The sequence below is a fragment of the Saccopteryx bilineata genome, chromosome 6 (genome assembly GCF_036850765.1).
Source record: "Saccopteryx bilineata isolate mSacBil1 chromosome 6, mSacBil1_pri_phased_curated, whole genome shotgun sequence".
NCBI classification, from domain to species: Eukaryota; Metazoa; Chordata; class Mammalia; order Chiroptera; family Emballonuridae; genus Saccopteryx; species Saccopteryx bilineata.
Genome location: NC_089495.1, coordinates 77,554,690 through 77,575,223, shown reverse-complemented (window position 1 = coordinate 77,575,223; position 20,534 = coordinate 77,554,690). Strand labels below are relative to the sequence as shown.

Genomic DNA, 20,534 nt, shown 5'->3' with positions numbered 1-20,534 from the left:
CAGCAGTAATACAAATTGGAAAATGCTTAAGTACATTAGAGTTTTATATGAAATCTGTAGGAGATGAAAGAAGAGATTTACTCCTAGCGGGAGTTGGTGAGGTGAGAAAGTAATCTAAGAAGGAAAAACAACATGTGCAAAGGAGCAGAAGGGGGAATACAGGGTTTGTATAGGGTGGGAGGTAAACCAGCAATAGAGTTGGCCTGGATCCTACAGGCAATAGAGCAGTAGGAAATCAGACCCGGAAGCCACACAAAGGCCTGAAGGACACAGATGTGTCTAAGAGGTTTGGACTTCAATAGCTATGTGGAGGAGACCGTTAAGATTTTTGAGCAGAAAAACTACAAGACCAAGAGTTGTGCTTTAGGTATCTTAATCTTATAGCAAAAGTATAGGAGATAAACTAGAGAAAGGTTAGCAGAATAAAAAAAAAGGAAGAAAAAAAAACCAAACTAGCTAAATTTTTCTCCCCTAAATTCTCTCTCTTTTTAGGTTAACATTGGCCTTGGCAATGGAAACATGTCCTCAAAGTGTTGAAATCAAGGATTCAATAGTCTATTTGCCTGAAACTACTTGTTTTTCAATGAATTAAATATGATTTCACAAAACTCTTAAAAGTCTGTAGGTTTAAAACATAATTTGAAGTTCATTTTCCAGGGAGAAATCCAATTTGGCTTTTGTCGTTTCTGGTCAGATATTATATGATTTTATTTTTTATTGCAAGCCGTTAGAATGGTTCACAGATGTTGCTGCTAAAATAGATCCTTCTGGAACTATTTGGTTTGAAAGAATCTCTATTGCTATGTGTGAAATGAATAGAAGACCTCGTTTAAAATTCAAGGCTATAAACTTAGAAAATTATAATAATTTCTTAAATTTATATAAAGCAGTCATGGGGTAAAATGATATTTGTCACAGGTCTACATAATTGCAAAAAAGTTATGGTGAAGTTATACTTTGTTCAAATTAAAGATCATATTTCTCAAAGACAGAGAGATCAACCAGATCAATGTTTTAATAAATTTAGAAATTTATACTTTTACTTGGTCAGTTATACTGAAGGAATATTCTTATTAAAAAATACCTATGGTTTTGCCTGACCTGTGGTGGCTCAGTGGATAAAGCATCGACCTGGAAATGCTGAGGTCGCCGGATCGAAACCCTGGGCTTGCCCGGTCAAGGCCTATATGGGAGTTGATGCTTCCTGCTCCTCCCCCTTCTCTCTCTCTCTCTCCCTCTCCTCTCTAAAATGAATAAATAAAAAATAAAAAATATTTATGGTTTAAACTATACATATGAACATGCTGATAAACGAATTCAGCAAGGTGGCAGGATACAAAATTAATACTCAGAAATCAGAGGCATTTTTATATACCAACAATGAACTGTCAGAAAGAGAAATTAAGGAAACAACCCCCTTTACTATTGTAACCAAAAAAATAAAGTACCTAGGAGTAAATTTAACCAAGGGGATTAAAGACCTGTACTCGGAAAATTATAAAACATTGATAAAAGAAATCAAGGAAGGTACAAACAAGTGGAAGCATATACCACGCTCATGGTTAGGAAGAATAAACATCATTAAAATGTCTATATTACCCAAAGCAATTTATAAATTCAATGCAATACCAATTAAAATACCAATGATATACTTCAAAGATTTAGAACACATATTACAAAAATTTATAAGGAACCAAAAAAAAGAACATGAATAGCCTAAGCAATCTTGAAAAGGAAGAATAAAGTGGGAAGTATCACACTTCCTGATATCAAGTTATACTACAAGTCCATTGTACTCAAAACAGCTTGGTACTGGCATAAGAACAGGCACATAGATCAATGGAACAGAACAGAGAACCCAGAAATAAACCCACACCTTTATGGACAACAGATATTTGACAAAGGAGGTAAGAGAATACAATGGAGTAAAGACAGTTTCTTTAACAAATGGTGTTGGGAAAACTAGACAGCTGTCTGCAAAAAAAAAAAAAAATGAAACTAGACCACCAACTTACACCATTCACAAAAATAAACTCAAAATGGATAAAAGACTTAAATGTAAGCCATGAAACCATAAGCATCTTAGAAGAAAACATAGGCAGTAAGCTCTCCAATATTTCTTGCAGTAATATATTTGCTGATATATCTCCACGGGCAAGTGAAATAAAAGACAGGATAAACAAATGGGACTATATCAAACTAAAAAGCTTTTGTACAGCTAAAGACAATAAGAACAGAATAAAAAGACAACATAATGGGAGAACATATTTGACAATACGTCTGATAAGGGGTTAATAACCAAAATTTATAAAGAACTTGTAAATCTCAACACCAGGTAGACAAACAATCCAATCAAAAATGGGCAAAAGAAATGAATAGACACTTCTCCAAAGATGACATACAGATAGCCAATAGGCATATGAAAAAATGCTCAACATCACTAATCATTAGAGAAATGCAAATTAAAACCACAATGAGATATCACCTCACACCAGTCAGAATGGTGCTCATCAACAAAACAACACAGAATAAGTGCTGGCGAGGATGTGGAGAAAAGGGAACCCTCCTGCACTGCTGGTGGGAATGCAGACTGGTGCAGCCTCTGTGGAAAACAGTATGGAGATTCCTCAAAAACTTACAAATGGAACTGCCTTTTGACCCAGCTATCCCACTTTTAGGAATATACCCTAAGAACACCATAGCACTGTTTCAAAAGGAGAAATGTACCCCCCATGTTTATGGCAGCATTGTTCACAATAGCAAAGATCTGAAAACAGCCCAAGTGTCCATCAGTGGACTAAAAAGCAGTGGTACATATATACAATGGAATACTATGGGGCCATGAAAATGAAGGAAATCTTACCTTTTGCGACAACATGGATGGACATGGAAACTATTATGTTAAGTGAAATAAGCCAGGTAGAAAAAGAAAAATATCATGAATGACCTCACTCATTTGAGGAATCCAATGAATAATGTGAACTGAGGAACAGAATTGAGACAGAGGAGAGATCAAAAAGACCAGAGGAAAAGAGAACAGAGGGAAAGGGGATGATAGGATGAGATAAAGTTGAAGGGAAGGGGGGAGGGCGCTATGTTGAGGGGAATATGAGGGAGGAAAGATGAATAAAAATATAAATAATAATAATTTAACAGCCTGACCAGGTGGTGGCACAGTGGATAGTGTCAAACTGGGATATGGAGGACCCAGGTTTGAGTTTCCTAGGTTGCCAGCTTGAGCGCAGGCTCATCTGGTTTGAGCAAGGGTCACCAGTTTGAGCCTAAGGTCACTGGCTCTAGCAAGGGGTCTCTTGATTTGCTGTAGCCCTTCCCCCCAACCCCCACCCCCCATTAAGGCACATATGAGAAATCAATCAATGAACAACTAAGGAACCGCAACAAGGAATTGATGTTTCTCATCTCTCTCCCTTCCTGTCTGTCTGTCCCTATTTGTCCCTCTCTCTGACTCTCTGTTTCTGCCACTAATAATAATAATAATATAATAATAATAATTTAACAAAATATGGTCAAATTTAAATATCAACTAAACAGCAACTGTCATTGCATGTAGGCAGCACCAAAGGTACCTCTGGTCTTCTCTTTCACTCCTGTTAGTGAGCTCAGCCATTGCCACTAAGCTCAAGTCTTCACTGTCACCCACAAATGAGGTGTTTGCATGTCTAGACCTCCAATTCTGACGTATCTCTCAAAATCCAAATCTATCAAATTTTACTATGCATCTCCTCCTCACGCACCCGACACTCAAGATGTCTGGACCAAATTTACCGTTGATACACAACACTGTTGCTCCTGCGTCTGTGCCCAGAGTAGGACCTCTGCATCAGCATTTTCCAGACTGTGTTCCAGAAAAACAATCCCCCCAAAGGTTTACATTGAGAAAGAAATCTAAGGTTAACTAAATTTAAGAAACCCCATATCCTATGTCACGCTTTATCGTCTTTTCAGTCTGCTGCAGGAGAAAACATGTTTATTTTGTTCCTCCCAGTATTTATTTGATGTTGGACTCCTTTCGTGTATAACATCGATTACATTCTGAAAAACTTGCTATCACAAAAGCTACTTGGAGAACAGCCATTGTAGATCATTTTTGACTCTTCCTATCCCTTAATTGCCATATAAAATTTATCACCTCCTATAGTTATCACCTCCTGTAGTTATGCCTAAGAGTATATCTAGAGACAGACTGCCTGAATCTACTCCCTGACTTCACCATTTTACCAATATGTGCAATCTCGGGAAGCTACTTAATTTTTCTTTGCTCCGTTCTCAGATCTTTCAAGTGGCTGACCTTTCTTAAAGGATTGTAAGAATTAAACGAAGTACTGCATACAATGCACTTAGAACAGGACCTATAACATAGCACCTGCTCAACAAATGTTCACTTTTATTACTATTATTGTCACCACTAAAATGTCTCAAACATTTGTTGTTTCCCGTTGCCTTTGACACTTCCATAATTTAGGTACTCATCATTTCTTCCCTGGACCATAATAACAATAGCAATATACACTTAAAGGGTTCTTTATAAATTTACTTGTTTTTTTTATGTACATTATTCAATTAAACTAATAAATACTTCATTTACCCTGCTCACAAACACTCTACTTGGCAATTCATTCACCACACTGCCGTTTAATTTTCTTTAAAGCACAAGTCTAATGATGCCATTCCTATGGTCAAGGACATTTAATGATCCTTCATTACCTATGTGATGAAGGGAAGTAACAGCTTTTTACCAAGGTGGGCACAGCCCAGAGTTCACTTTCTCCCGTCACAGGTTTATATACTCTGGCCACTGCCCCACTCCTCGAGTTTAGGATATACAGTGGGTTTTCATGTATAATGGCTTAGCCGGTACTGTATTTTCTTTTGTCTTGGATACCCTTTCTTCCTTTTCATTATTGAAAATCCTACTTATTCTTTAAGGTCCACCTCACACTTTGCCTACTCCAAGGAATATTTCTTAATTCTATCCAGTAGCATTCTCTTCATGATTTCACATTTTCTCAAAAAAAAAATATAGCTCATGTGATATGCTCCATCTCCCACAATTAATTTTATAGAAACAATCCCCCATATTAAATTGTGAGCTCAGTAAGAGGCAATGTCTGATTCATTCTTTAATACCTTACAAACCAAACACAATTCCTTACATGTATTAAGTGTTCATATAGACATTTATTGATTGAATTTTCCAAGATAGAAGGCTTCTTACTACTCATTAGGGTACACCACACCTTGAACAAATATTACATTTAAAAGAGTCAATTGGTTGGTAATTTTATCCCTGCCAAAAGTTTTACTCTTTACAAAAGAATTCACAATAGAACTCCTTTAATAGGGAAGTGAGCCAATATCTTTAAGTAAGAACACAATCACATGAAATAAAAAAAAACACACACATTCACATGGAACTTTTATAAAGCACACCTACAACACACACCTGTATCCACTAACCATCCTAGGATTCTGACTTCTTGGAATAAATATAAAGGCCAATTAATATACTGGCTCTATAATAATAATATCATATCTTCATTTTTCCTATGGAGACTTCCTGGTTGGCTCTCAGAGAAGTGATCTAATCTATAGTCTCACTCCCTAATCTAAGTTCACTTTCAGGTCAGATGTCCCCCGCTTGTTTCTGATTCAATGACCTCATCTCCTTCAAGGGAGTTATTCTTCCTTCAAAGATTGCTATTGGAAAATCACGCTGGAGACTTACCTACTACAGATACAAATTTTCCAGCTCTGAAGTACAGAATTCCCTGCTGTGCATTGTTTTCAACAGCTCCTTCCTGGGCTGTTGATTGGTCTATGAAATAATGGCTAGAAGTAGGATGAGTAACTCTTTAATAAACCTTCCATTTCCCGACAAATGCTTTTAATGAATGTTTCCCAAACAAGTTTAAATGCTTAAGCTTGAAAGCATATTTTCAAATTTTTTCCTACTCTATGACTACCACAGGACTCAAGTATCAGGTTTAAGTAGAAGACGTCTCTGTGGCATGAAGAAATGTTGGGCCAGTGTTAGACATCACATTCTCTTTGTTCATCCTAATATTTACTGATTCACACTTTATACACAATCTAATGCTCTGGACCTCTCAGCCATTACTGCTTCCCATGACTTGGATAGTTTAATTCCATTTTTCTGGTTAATGATAAACTATTATCTATCCCTGTTGCACCTCTGCCAAGAGCTTTATTCCAGAAATTACTTTATAGTTATTATCTAATCTTTATAAAACCATGGAGGAAGTTTTCCCATCTAACAGACGGTAAATGATTAAGGGGAAGACAGTTAAAGAACCTGCTCAAGGTGACACTGTAATTCAGTGATGAAACAATACTAACTGTTCCCAGTGTTCATTTTCCAATTGTTAATTTTCCATAGTCCAATCTGCAAACCTCTGAATGTTACCTGAGTTCAAGTTCATTTAGAGTTGTCTTGTTTTTCTTAAAAACCACTTAGTGACTAAATAAAATGAGAAGTTGAAATGAAAGTATGGAATCGAATTAAAAGTGCTCTATTGATAGTTATATGCTGATTCTATTATTGTTGTTCACCAATTTGGCTGGTATTCACATGTTTTTATGAAACAATTGCTTGATTACAAAAACACTTACAACCACAGGTATAATTACGTACATAAGCCATTAACATTTCTCCTGGAAATTATATAAATTATCAAAATAATTTTGAAGGCCCTGGCTGGTAGCTCAGTAAATAGAGTGTTGGCACAGCATGTGGATGTCCTGGGTTTGATTTCCGATCAGGGCACACAGGAGAAGCAACCATATGCTTCTTTCCCTCTCCCTCTCTTTTTCCCCTTTCTCTCCTGCTTCCCCTCCACAGCCAGCGGCTTGATTGATTTGAACATGACCTCAAGCACTAATGATAGCTTGGCTGGTTCCAGCATCAGTCTCAGGTGCTAAAAATAGCTTGGTATTCAAGCACTCGCCCCAGACAGGTTGCTGCCTGGCTTCCGTCAGGTGCATGAAGGAGTCTGCCTCATATCCTCCACTAACAAAAAAAAAAAAAAAAAAAAAAAAAAAGAAAGAAAGAAAGGTAATAATTTTGGAGGCTATATTTAAACTTTTTTATAATTAAAAAAAGAGTATTAAATATTTTCCCTAGACTATGTTTGTATTCATTTCAATGATACACTTTACCTTTTATTAACAACTATGATTTATTATTAAATAGCAATTAGGTGGGAGAAGTGAGTTGGTTCTGAGGATATTTTCACAATCTAATAGCTATTAATTATAGCAATAAATACTGAGAGCATAGTTAGTAAGTGTTATATTTTCACTTTTTTACAAATTTCTTTGATCAGATTCAACATGCTCCTTTTTTTTCTAGAAGTTTAAAGAACCAAAAACCACCTTGTATTTTACAGTTTATATTAATTCAATCTTACTCATTTGGCAAGTATTTATAAAGTTTGAACACTGGGCTAGCTACTGGTGTATAAGCCCACAACAATGCAAGTAATGCAACAGAATGTAGTCTTCATGAACAAAAGGGAGTGAGTCATTCCAGATGGGCACCCAGTATCTAAAAAGGTGCATAGAATATAGTAGGTGCTCAATACTTATTGTATAAGTAAGTAATGCTGTAGAAAGAGAGAGGAATGTAATGGTAAATATGATGCATTCTCTAGCTTCTTCTAGGGTGTGTAGGAACATTTGGAGATAGTTCTAGTACTGATATATTGTTATTCAAAATCAACCAATTTTTGAAATAAAAATTTCATTCTACATTTTGTTGTCAAACCAACAAAATGTTGGTGTGTGCAATTATCTTATAAACAATGTATATCATTTTATTTTAGTTTTAGGACACCCTTGTATAAAACAAACATGATAGAGACAGAAAAATTTTAAGTCTTTTCAGTGAATTTCCATATCCTATAAATCTTGTTGCTCTAAAGCAGGGGTCCCCAAACTTTTTACACAGTTCACTGTCCCTCAGACCGTTGGAGGGCCGGACTATAAAAAAAAAAAACTATGAACAAATCCCCATGCACACTGCACATATCTTATTTTAAAGTAAAAAACCAAAACAGGAACAAATACAATATTTAAAATAAAGAACAAGTAAATTTAAATCAACAAACTGACCAGTATTTCAATGGGAACTATGCTCCTCTCACTGACCACCAATGAAAGAGGTGTCCCTTCCGGAAGTGCTGCGAGGGCCGGATAAATGGCCTCAGGGGGCCGCATGTGGCCCACGGGCCGTAGTTTGGGTACCCCTGCTCTAAAGTTTCCTATTAACTTTTGCAGACCATCTCAATCCAAGCACTCAGATTTGAGTGTCAAAATAGATTTTTAAAAAGCTCATTGGGAGAAAATAGGTCTGAAAGCCAGTCATTACAAGAAAGATAGGCTTTTCTAATTATCTCAGCTCCTGCTGCATACTATATCAACAGCTAGGCCTGCTGACCTTATTTCAGACTGTGTAGCAACTCTTGCCCACCAATCATTCTCTTCCCTTCCTTTTCCTGGTTGTATGGAGAAGCTCCATGCCCAGGCTTCCTGCAGTGAGGAGTGACTAAATGTGGCTAAATCCTAGCCAGTGGAAAGTCAGTTAAAGTGCTGTGTATCACTTCCAGGCCAGTTTTTTTTTTTTTTTTTTTTTTAAATGTACCACACGTGTTCTTTCCTTCTTCCAGATTTCCAGGATGAAGAAACTCACAAGATGACATCGGACGTCACATGGTAGAGTATTTTCCTGATGATTAGTGACATTGAGCACCTTTTCATATACCCATTGGCCATTTGTATATCTTCTTTTGAAAACTGTCTTTTCAGACTCTCTGCCCATTTTAAAAATTAAGTTATTTGTTTTTTGGTTATTGAGTTGTATGAGTTTCTTGCATATTTTGGATATTAACCCCTTATTGAATATATAGTTTCAAAATGTTTTCTCTCATTCAACATGTCTGCTTTTCACTTATTTTGGAGTCACAACTATGATGTAAAGGAGGTGAGGAAAGCCATGTCTTTGGGGGACATGGCCAACCCTGTCAAACCAATAGACCAGCCCACAAGTTATATATACAGCAGACCTCAACAGCAGACACACCAGATTATGTAGGGGCACAGGGACAGGACCGATTGGGCAACTTCTATCCCTAAGTGTCCAGACACTATCCTTGAGAAAAACAGAGTCGGAAAAAGAATATCTATACATTTTATCTGAATGAGATTGAGAATTTACCTAATGAGATTATTTAAATTGTTGCATCAGAAAGCACTAAATTGGTCTATAATGTCATCTAGTACCTAGCATTGTGTGTACTTATGATAGAAATCAGCTTTGTTACAGGATAAAATAAAGACAGCACATTTTCTCTACACATTGGAGTGTAGTTTGAGTGTATTTGTGATCCCACTGGATATATGTAGTCCTTTATATTTTTTAGATAAGCAAATCAAATTATCAAAGTCAGAATTATATCCAGGAGACAGCACACACTAAACCTCTTTAAAGCTCAGCCCAGTGCTTTTTGTATACATTGCTGCCTCTTGTTCCCATACTATATATATCATTATACTTTAATCCTCAGATGTAAACCTTGAACTTAGTTTTGGGATCTAGTTTTAATTATACTGTGTGTGACGGGGGGGAGGGGGGGAGTAAATGCTTTTGAGGGATTTACCACAACATGAACACACAGATTTGAACAGCAAATATTTTCTGTGTATTATACACATGCACAGGCAAACATTACAGGGTACATGTGTGCATGTGTTCAAACTTGTGTCATAGTGTGCAAAGAATTTATTTTGCATGCCTATCCTGTGGAACTATGGCTACCTGGTAATTTTTTTTAGTCTTTGGGTACTTATTTTTCCAGCGTCCTAGGAGGAAAGCCTGAAAATGAATGTGGCTTGTTTGCCAAATACTCTAGTATCCTGACTTCCACCATTTCTAAAAGGAAGTAAAAGATTCCGCATAGTCTTGCCCTTGGAGGCATGTTCTTGGAGAGTATAAAAGCTCTCCAAACTAAAAATGAGTTAGGGAATGTATACTCTTCCTCTGGCATCATAAATGAGTACTAAAAAGTGGTTCAATGATGTCTCCCAGCATCATGTAGATTTGCTTCCCCAAGCAAATTAAAAGACTATGGACATGTGCTGTCATTATGTGGTTCTGGCAGTTCTGGGTATATGAAGAAGTAAGGAACAGTGGCGACCCTGTCCTACAGAAGATTTGGCAAAAGGGAAGTGCTATTGTCAGCCATTAGTGACAGGAGCCCACACAAAGGGGAGCAGCTGACACGGGAGATGTGAGAGCCCACGGGAATGACTAAAGACAGCCACAGCCAGAGGTTTGCTAGAAAGGATTTCTACACTGTAGTTCTCTTCCACGGTAAATTTATCTGAAGAGATTAGGCAGTCAATCTACATTTTCTACTTACCATCATATGAGGGTAAAAAGTGAATTTTTTTTTCACATCAAAAAAAAAAAAATAATGGAGCTGGAACCTCAGAAACTCCAAGTTAGAGCTTATGTCTACACAGAGGTGCTGCCCACAGCTTCTCAGCCTTGAGAGCAAACTCAGGCAGAGTGCTGCATGAACATCAGATGGGGAGTGGTAAATGATTGTGCCTGTAACCTTATATTAAAACCAACAGAACTTCAGGTAACAGTCCTTCCCGTCTCCATGTGAGCCACAAACTGTTGAGTTTGAAGGGCTTGTTTTGAACAACGCTGACACCTGTGAAAGAATTTTTTTAATAATAGAACTAAAACAAAAGTGAAGACGAGCAGGTTTCCCAATATTTTCAGAAGTCTCAAAATTCATTAAAAAAAAAGACTGGTCTATAATAAAGAAGTTTTTAATTAATCTACTGTGTCTTATTTGATGTTTAATGTTTAAATAAATATAAAATTCATTGGCTATCAGTCTCTGATCTTTGTTCTCTGGTATAACTGCAACTCTTCAATTATATTGAATCGCTATTTCCTAATGTTGAACTGTTATTGTATTACTAAAATAAATGCTATTTTTAAATACCCTGATGGATTTTTATTTGACTTTGTATTTTATAATCTTATTTTTGCTTGTTATCTTTGCCAAATTTTAGTAGATTATGCTTGCAACATGTAATAAACTACCATGTCCATTGTTATATGTGCTCTGAAATAGATTTATTAGCATAAACATAATTTATTTTAAAAAGATTGTCCAGAAAGTTATCATAAGACTTACAGGAAAGTGCAGAATAAAGAATAATTCTTTTACAATTTTGTTGATTTTTGTGTGTGTGATTATTTGTTCCTTTGTTATTGCTCTATTAACTTCTCCTTGTTTTCATTTTTTACATTTATATATTTTTTAGGAAAATCATATATTTCATCAAGTTTTTCAAGTAGATTAGCAAAGAATTGTGGAAAGTGTTCTCTTATAATTTTTAATTTCTTATGGGTCTAAAATTATATCATCTTTCTTATGTTATCTGGGTTTCGGTTGAAATTTTAATTTATCAAATAAGGTATTTAAATTTCTAACCATGTGTATCTTGGCTGGGCCTTCTAAGCATCTATCTTTTACACAGCAATTTAGATTCAAACAGTACAAATTAAATGTCAGTGTTCGAGGAATTCATCTAAAAGCCCATATTCAAAGGATGTAAACATGCAAGAAATTGTGAACAATTTGAGAATAGTTAAATTTCAGTGAGCTAAACCAACTAAGTGGAACCATCCAGTTGGATTTGTATCTTGTTTTCTGCTTTTAAAAGCAAGATGTATGGGGAAAACTTACATTAGATATACATTTAAAAATTAAAAATTCCTCAAGAGGATTACTTGGGTCAATGTATAGTAATTCTAAATTTCCATACTTTTTCAGTTCTATTTTATAATGACCAGTTATGTTCAAAAGGATGTCCTGAGACATTGCAAAATTATCATCAGAAATGACATTATCTTTACAAGTCAAGAAATGTCATAAGTACATTTCTATAAGAATTGGAATAACATTTATCATTTTTGACAAAAAGAAATTTTCATTTAATTCTTGATCATTTACAAAATACCTCGTTCTCTGAGTATTTAAATTAAATATGACTTCATAGTATTTATAATACACCAATAACAATAATGCCTGCATTTTCTGAGTGCTGATTATGTACCAGTTAGTATTTTACCACTTTTACTGAACAACATAACAACATCATGAGAAAGGCAGTGATGAGAAAATTGAAACATATGGTCAATGAATAGCAAAGTCAGGACTCACAAGAGATATTCCATGTAAATTTATTGTTGGCTGGAATGAGGCAAGACAATATGTCCCCAAAATATGGCAGCATAACGCTTTTCAAAACTATTTCAGCACAGTGGTGACAGAGTGGCTTCACCAATGCAGAGATACAATTCTTTAAAGAAGGTCTGTGACACTTTTCCGGCCATCCCGAAAAGAACCTATGTCCTTCATAGCATTAGCATGAATACCTCGACTGTTTCTGGATTGTCTTTGAAGTCATGTGTAAATTTGTCCATTCAAAGGAAACTAATTTAAAGAAGCCTTTGCCTCAGTATGATGCCACACCCAAGCGAAGTATGTGGTTTTATTTGTCTGTGGCATCAGTTGGGAACCAGGTGCAATGTCCCTAGTAGATCACAAGATGCGCCCTCAACACAGGCCACCCTCAAAGGATGTTTTCTTTCACATCCATACATTCTTTCCAACTTGGCATGGGATGGGAACTTTGGGTTTGCTTCTGGAGTATCCTTTGTTTTAGAAAGCTAATATTCATTTCCTCATTTTCCTTGGCAAAAAATAAAACAATAATAATAATAATAACACATGGCACTACCAATGAGAACCCAGAGAAAGATTAAAAGTGGCAACTAATTAGGCTCCCCTGTATGTATTGTTCTTCCAAAGGGACACCCAGAAATTTTAATTAAAAACACCAATCCATGCATCATCTCAAACTTTTTCATTTTCACATATTTATCATAATTTTACTATACTTCAGAAAAATTAGACAAAAGATAATCATTTATTCTGTCTCTTATTCTTCATGGCCTATCAAGTGTTTGCCACAGCACAAGCCTTTCTTTGCAGGACCAAGTTTATGTCACTTTATCGTGCTTTCTACCTTACTTGCCAAATGCTTTTGAGTTTCTCTTAGCTCTCTTAGTACTTGTGTAGTCACGCAATGTCTTTTTAAAAAAAGAAAAATAAAGGAGCTTAAATAAAACAAACAGTTGATATTGATCTAAGCTCGCTACAAAGGAAAGTAATTAAAGGACAGATCATTATTTCTCTTATGCAATTTTAGTCGCCCCCACAATAAATTCTCTACCTTGATTATCCCTCTACATTCAGAGATTTGAGCTATTGTATTCAGGTTTCATGAAGTATATATTGAATAGTTCAACTGAATTACCTCACGGATGTGATCAAGGTAGCTTTATTTGGTTCTTGTTTTAGTAAGTACTGTCTTAGTCATGAGCTCAGATTTTGTTGTTGTTTTTTAAAGACTCTGGACAAATAATGAGAGTTTACAGAAATGTAGCTATGTCAACAAGAAATGAGTTGCTATTGACTGTTAGTCTAATTATGTCTTGTATTTACTACATTGAATTCAAATGAGAGGGAACAAAGTCTTCAAATTTAAGCTGGATCTTAGCTACTTTCCTACATCCTATATAATAGAATAAAATGAAATAATTGAAATTCTTTTGAAAGGGAATTAATTTTATTTCATTATGATAAGCCTTTAGAGTATTCTTATTTTTTAAAAAAATAAAAATATGAATAAATTACTGTTTTCATTGCATTGATTTTCTATTCATTACCTTCTCCTCTAAATACTGAGCTACTCATAATTTTAGAATAATAACACTAGATATTGTAAAACAACATTTTGTTTTTAGCATGGTTTCATCTCATTTCTTCACGTTAAAGCCTTTTTTCTAATTTTTTCATTAAATTATTTAGTCTTAGTCTAAGCATGGTCATGTTCTGCCACTTACTACTTTTTAGATATGTTTAACTTCCCCAATTGGATTATAATCCCCTTGCAGGAAGGGTGGGGAGACTTATACCTTTCTTTCATTGTATCTTTTACATCTACCTCAGTTCCCAAAACAGATAAGCAATAAATATTTATTGACTATGATTTGGAATTTTCACAATGAAAAATTATAAAAGAGTGAGAAGAGAATGTAACACATACCATGTAGTAGTAGAACAAAGAGGTTCAATATTTAGAAGCAAGTGTGATATACCTGGCACTACATATACATTGTATAACTTAACCCTCAAAGTAATTATTTTTATTATTTTGCTGCAGAGAGTTTTATTGTTTCTGTTTGGTCCAAGGCATAGGAGAGGGATCCAGGGTGGTTTAAAAAATGCTTAGTGTTTGCAGGGAGAAGCTCAGGCAGAAGGCAGACACCAGAGGGAGGCAGAAGGGGCCTCAAAGGCTCTGGGCTCCAAAGGTTCCTAGTGATGCTTGAGGATGAGCCTTTCATAGAGATACTCGCCCAGCCCTGCCTGGGGTCTGGCCAGCCTGCGGAGGTTAGTCAGATAGTTGCCCATTTTCTTGTTGAGTTTCTCCTCCTCCTCCAGGAAGCGGAATTTCAGGAAGTCACAGAGCTGAGGGTTCGTGTGGGCAGAACCCAGGGTACAGATTCAAAGGAGCCTGGTTCAGGTTCTTCTCCATGACTATGGCAGCTTCCACAGAGTCCTGCGTCTTACCCCACCCATCTTGTGAAGGCTTCTGCATGTTCTGGAAAAGGGCATGGCCATAGCACTTGTTTTGCATCTTCAAGAGTTTCTTGATGCCTTCGAGATTCTCCTTAGTCAACTTGCAAAAGAAGTGGCCCATGCCTTTTATAGACACATCCTTGTGGTCAAAATAGAAGCCCAGAGAGAGAGAGAGCTGTAGGAAGCCCACAGATGCAGGTGGACAGCTGGTTGATGGTGGCCTCCATGTTGGAATAATTTATGAGTTTGGGAGCTCATTGTTGCTCAGCAATAAAAAGTTAAGCTCAAAAACTGGTGTTGGCTGGTCTTAGAGCCCAAAGACAGCTGAGGTAGTTTCCAAGGTGGTGACTGGAAAAGAGGTTGGAGAGTGATGAGAGGCTGGAAAAAGAGGCGTGCCTGGGTCTGTTGCATTTAAACACTGTTTTGTTGTTGTTGTTTTGTTGTGGGTTTTTTTTTTTTACAGACAGAGAGAGAGTCAGAGAGAGGGACAGACAGACAGGAATGGAGAGAGATGAGAAGCATCAATGATCAGTTTTTTGTTGCGACAACTTAGTTCATTGATTGCTTTCCCATATGTGCCTCAACCATGGGCCTTTAGCAGACTGAGTAACCCATTGCTCAAGCCAGCAACCTTGGGTCCAAGCTGGTGAGCTTTGCTCAAACCAGATGAGCCCGTGCTCAAGCTAGCAACCTCGGGGTCTCGAACCTGGGTCCTCCGCATCCCAATCTGACGCTCTATCCACTGTGCCACCGCCTAGTCAGGCGCATTTAAATACTGTTGAAGCAGGAAACAGATCCAAGGGTGCCGCTGAGGGCATTCCCTTGCAGTAATTATTAGTGTCACTTTTCAGTGTGGAAATAGAGAGACCTAGTGAGGTGAGGTTCAGGAACTTGGTCAGAGTCAAAGAGTTTAAAAGCTGCAGAGCAGGGTCTCAGGTCCAGCTGACCCGAAAGCAAGCCCTCTTTCCTCTGTGCCATGATGCCTTGCGTGAAAACAGTAAAACACAACCTCTGTACAAAGCTGGGTCTTATATTTTGTCTGAAAGAATAAAAAGATGTTTGTTGCTGCCAAAATTGTGCTTTATTTTCTTCTTCCACTAAGGGTTATAGGGGAAAGCAACTTGTCACCATACTATGCAAAGATAGGTATGCATGACAAACTAGTAAAAAACAGTTTTTACAACAGAGAAAAGAAACTTCTGACCCTAAATCAGAGAATGTAAATGGGGCTATGTCTCAGTGAGGAGAGAAAATTACCAGCAAAGAAATTGTGCCAGCTTAGGAAAGAAAAGATGATGGCGTAGGAAGGAACTTTGGTATCTGCATTAAAACAGAGGAGAGATGAGAAAGGACACATAAAAACACATGTATAATGTAACCATAAGTCTATAATGGCTTCCCTTATAAGATGAAATATTTTTAGCTATATTTCACGAATAAAGAAATTTAGATTACGCAACTTGACCCAGGCTACAAGCAATAGATGGCACCCACATGCTTTGACTCTGAGTTCAGTGTTTCCATCCTACAAAAGATAGCAGGAGAGACAAACAGTCTGGAAAAATACAGAAGGTCGCTTCCAACCTGTTATAATAGGTTCGTCAGAATAAAGCCCAGATTAAGATAAAGCTGACAAAAATTCAAATAACTATAAAATTAAATATATTCAGAGCAAGAATTTCATAAGACGCCAGAGAGAAGATGAACTTGTTCACATTCTAATTTTCTTTTATCACCTTTGCCAACATGATTGACTGGAAAGAAGTAAAAAATTTGTGAAGAAGCCTGAGATTAATTAAGGGATAAAAGGAGAGTACATAATTACTCTAAACGAGTTTGACTCTCATTACCCATACAGATTATATCTGGGATACAAAAAGAGCTGGTGTCAGTGAATTGGGGTGGACAAGGGAGGTGCTGAAAGGCTACCTATGTACATACCCAATCTTTAAAGGGTTAAAGAAACTAGATCTTGCAAACCACGTGCCATAAACTGAGTTATTGACTCTAGCACAATTCTAGACAGAATTAACAAACAGCTTGGAAATCCTTAAAAATCTCCATCATTGAGTGGAATCAATGAGATTATGTATTAGATAGCTAGGGTTGCCATAAAAGTACCATAGACTGAGCGACTTAACAGGAATTATTTTCTCACAATTCTGGAGACAAGAAGTCTGAGACCAGGGTGCTGGCATTGTTGGTTTCTTGTGAGGCCTGTCTCCTTGGCTTCACCAGGCCATCCTCTCCCTTTCTTCATATGGTCCTTCCTTTGTATCTGTCTTCAAATTTCCACTTCTCCTAAGTATAATAACAATCATATTAGATTAGGGCTACCTTAATGACCTCATTTTACCTTAATCACCTCTTTAAAGATCTTATCTCCAAATACAGTCTCATTATAAGGCTCTAGGTTTAAGACTTCAACAAATGAATTTAGACAGAAAACATTCAGCCCATTACAAATAAAGTCATATTTCATTTTTTTTAGTGAGTGTGGCAGGGTAAGAGACAAAAAGGGAGAAAGATGGGAAGCATCTACTTGTAGTTACGGCACTTTAGTTATACTTTCATTGTTTCTCATACATGCCTTGACAGGGGGACGGGGGCTCCAGCCAAGCCATTGACTGCTTGCTCAAGACAGTGACCTTGGGCTTCAAGTCAGTGACCTTTGAGCTCAATCAACTGACCATGGGGTCATGTTGATGATCCCACGCTCAAGCTGGTGACCCATGCTCAGGGTGAGCCTGCATTCAAGCCAGCTGAGCCCGTGCTCAAGCCAGTGACCTCAGGGTCCCAGGTTGATGCTCTATTCACTGTAACACCACCAGTCCACCAACTCTGGTTTCTTTTTATTTATAATGACAATATAATCAGTCATGTACCACTTGACAATGAGGATACATCCTGAGAAATGAATTGTTAGGTGATTTTGTTATTGTGTGAACATCATAGAGTATACTTATATTATATGGTATAGCCTACTACACACCTAGGCTATATGGTATAAATTATTGCTCCTAGGGTGCAGATATGTAGGGCATGTTATTGCACTGAATATAGTAGGGTGTGTAACACAAGGGTAAGTATTTGTATATATAAACACAGCTAACCATAACAAAGGTACAATAAATTATATGGTATAAAAGACAAAGTGTGTGTGTGCACATTGCAGGGAGGGTGAAGGCTGTGGAGGGAGGTGCCCTTAGAAGGAGAGGAAAAGTCAGGAGGAGGGATGGAGGAAGAGAGAAAGGAAGGAAGAAAAGAGAGAAAAAGGGATAGCAGAGACCAACAGAGACCCAGAAATATGAAGACTGAGATGAGAAATATATAATAAAAGGGAGAAAGAGTAAGAAGGATGGGGTGAAAAAAAGGGGGGGAGGGGAACATGACTGGGAGGAAAGAAAGACAGAAAGAGATGGGTGGAAATGAGTGTGTGCACACAGGTGTGTGGGCGGGTGTGTGTGCCATCAGGGCCAGGCTCTGGGCTCCCCACTCCCAGCCTTTTCCCCTGGCTCTCTCAGCAGCTCCTGGTCTTTGCCATGGGTGCACAGCAAGTGAGTAGCTCGCTGGCTATTTAAACCACCTAGAGCTAGCAATATATTCGACAGTATAATTCGATCCAACCTTTTATTTATTTATTTATTTTCAGGTGAGAGGAAGGGAGATAGTGAGGCAGACTCCCACATGCACCTTGGGCAGGATCCACCCTGCAATCCCATTTGGGACCGATGCTTGAATACTGAGCCACTTTCAGCGCCTGAGGCTGATGCACTCCAACAGAGCCATCCGCAGCACCTGAAGCCACACTGGAACCAAATGAGCCACTGGCTGTGAGAGAGGAAAAGAGAGGGAAGGGAGAAAGAGAGGGGAGGAAGTAGATGGTTGCATCTCCTGTGTGTCCTGACTGGAAATCAAACCTGGGACATCCATATGCCTGGCCATTGCTCTATCCTCTGAGCCACCAGCCAGGGCCAAGTCCAACCTTTTCTTCCAACATTGCAAATAACTTTTTGTTCATAATCCATTGTAATCTTACGGGGCACTGCAGTATATATGATCTGTCATTGACTGAAACATAGAAATTTCATTATGTGGCACGGGACAGCACATCTCAAAAGAGAAAAGGAAATACCCCTGGATCTTAACCAAGATGGAGGGTTAGTGTGTTAGAATCAGCTAGAGCATGTTCCCAAGGTATCTTTCTTGTTCTACATGGAGATTCTGATTATTCAATACTCTCTCCCTGCACCAGTCGAGAGCTACCATTTTACAGTTTACAAAGCTAACATTTATTGGATACTTGCTATCTATCAGGCACTGTTAAGTGCTTTATGTGGGTTATTTTATCTAATCCTTATGAAAACCGTATGTGGTATTACATGGTCCTCATTTTGTAGATGAGCATTCTGAGGGACAGAGAGTTTAAGTGACCTTTACATGGCCACAAACCTAGTATACTGAAGAGCTAGGATTCAGAACCAGTTTATGAGGCTCCAGATTCCATGCTTGTGACCTCTGCACCATCCCCTCTCATTATAGTGTATCTGAATTTCAGCAAAGCATTTCTCAAACCACTTCATGAACATGGCGATATAATGGAAACTGAATTATACAACAGTTAAATGGGTCTGTAACTTTTGAGTGACTCTTTCTAAAGAACATTAGCTAGCGGGTTGATCGCCACATGGAAGATGGTCCCCACATTCATGCGTCAGACCTCTTTCCTTTGTCCTGCTCTAGTCTGTATTTAAATCAACAATTTACAAAAGAACTAAACAAAAATGTAAAATGAACAACTGAGGTTGAACTGGAATGGATGGAAAATATTTGTATTTTAGAATTAGGATGTGTATTTCAGCTCTATGTGGAAAGACACAAAGGTGGTCATTTCTTTGAGGGCTGAGGCCAGTGGAGTGGGGATCATCAGCTAGCCTGTAGGTTCTCAGAGGTTTCACAAAGGATGGCTTCTTGGTCAGTCTTGATGTCACCTTTGAGTTCTCTTGATAGAAAGGCCATAAAGAACACAAGAATATGAAATTTGGGGGGGGGATATGAAAGAGGTGATTTCGTGAGTCGTGACATAGGCATAGAAGAAAAGGTCCATGTATTCTTCCGTGAGAAGATAATACCTCACTCATGAACTAAAGATCTTAACTCTAAGATTTCTGAAGTTTTAAAATTTTCTCATGTTTGTTTGTTTGTTACTCTTTTTATTTCTCTGTAGTCATTAGCAGGAAGATTCTCAAACCCCTTTAAGTCACAAAGGACCTAAGTGATCACCTTTGAAGAAAGCAAGTAAAGGAGGATGAGGGTGTGGTTTCTTGCTCATCAAACTCAGGGACAGCGATAATGGGAAAGTCCCAGGGAACAGTGTGTGGCAGCCAGTGACAGAGAGCAAGAATGTCTGTCTTCCTGCAGATGGGAAAGCAAGGACTATAAATGGTCCAGGGATAGATAGGGGCCCCAGGACATAAAAACAGAAATTCCTGATAGGGCCTCTAATAACTGGAGCTATTTAGTAAATATACAAGAGTAATTTTAAGATATTGAGTTTCCTGCAGAGCGGATAGTGTTGTAGAGGTGATTTATGTTGAGAATAAGAGGTTGTTATAGATTCTGCTATGAATTATTGATTCTGTTATCATTGAGACATGCAAATTAAATATAGATAAATTATTTCAAAGGTTAGTTCCAAGTCCAGAGGCTATGCCTAAGATTATACATTGATAAAAGTCTACTATATATCTGCATAACTCCTTACAG

At 37.5% G+C, this 20,534-nt stretch overlaps 1 long non-coding RNA gene across 2 annotated transcripts in view; it reads right to left on the bottom strand.

Moving 5' to 3' along the window:
- The window catches only part of LOC136309167 (uncharacterized), a 125,819-nt gene extending 120,239 nt beyond the window's left edge, over nt 1–5,580 (bottom strand). Inside the window, exon 1 of one of the 2 annotated variants that reach the window (XR_010726248.1) lies at nt 5,465–5,580. This is a non-coding gene — a long non-coding RNA (uncharacterized lncRNA). The remainder of the gene's footprint in view (nt 1–5,464) is intronic. The other variant, XR_010726247.1, reaches the window with a different exon arrangement.
- Between the last annotated feature and the right edge of the window lie 14,954 nt (nt 5,581–20,534).